Source organism: Hylobates moloch, unplaced genomic scaffold (genome assembly GCF_009828535.3).
Source record: "Hylobates moloch isolate HMO894 unplaced genomic scaffold, HMol_V3 SCAFFOLD_16, whole genome shotgun sequence".
Lineage (NCBI taxonomy): Eukaryota > Metazoa > Chordata > Mammalia > Primates > Hylobatidae > Hylobates > Hylobates moloch.
This window is the reverse complement of record NW_026652291.1, coordinates 2,141,156-2,142,217: the sequence shown is the minus strand read 5'-3', so window position 1 is coordinate 2,142,217 and position 1,062 is coordinate 2,141,156.

The following is a 1,062-nucleotide window of genomic DNA, read 5'->3' as shown; positions in this document are numbered from 1 at the left end:
AAAAAAAAAAAAAAAAATCACACACTAACCCTCTTCTCTTCCTCCCTCTCCTGGCTTAGCCAGTGCAGTCAAGTCCTTGAACAGCCTGCCCCCTGGCCCTCAGGAGAGGACACTGCCTATCGAGTAGAGCCTTGGTAAGGAAATCTTTCCCATTTCTAAGATGGAGAGTTCTGGACTCTGGACCTTCTGTTAGGAGTTTACAGGCCTGTACTGCCACCTCCCTGGCCCAGAGCTTTTGCAGATATTCCTAGAGAACAGGTAAAAGCAATGAGCTTGGGGTAAGAGCTTAGACCAACTGAAGGCTCTCTGCCTCCCTCCTCCTCTAAGAGGCCTGCCCTGGCTGTGACACCAAAAAGCACCGTCAGGCCTCTGTGCTCAACTCTGCCCTTTCACCGTCTGCCCCTGTCACACCAACATCAGCATGAGTTACACAGTTGTGTTGCCCTTTGTGTCTCCTCTCCCCACACTTACTAGAATGTGAGCCCCATGCGGCAGCGATCTTCGTCCCGTTTCTTTTCCTCTATTGCAAGTACCTAGCATAGTGCCTGGCGAAGGCACTGTTAGTGCAAAATTAGTGTTTTTTAAAAAAAAATGATAGGAAGCAAGCAGGAGATACATAGCAAGTACGAGACATTTTCAGTGGCTTGCAGTCAAAAGTGTCACTGAGGTCCCCCCAGCTGCCCCTGCCCCGATGGCCCAAGGATGAGATAGGTGGCTGCTCTGGGGTCATGTCTTGGTTTATAGCCTGGCCTGTTTGGTCTCCAGGAGCCCTTTGAGTCTTGCCTGTTTGACAGAGAAGACTGAGGCCCAGAGGACGGAAGGGATGGGACTGGCAGCCAGTGAGCTTTTCCCTTCACCAAAATGCTTACACAGGTGATGTCCATCATTCAGCTTGGGTCAGGTGCAGACCGTGCACATTGCGGTGGTGGGTGCTGTGGACATGAAGTAGATGACCCTGCGTGGAGATGACATTTACCATCGGTGTGGAACTGGGAGTTAAACCCTTTGGCTTACCACCCTAATCTGCGTCCGCACTGGAGAGTCATACAGCCCAGGTAGTGT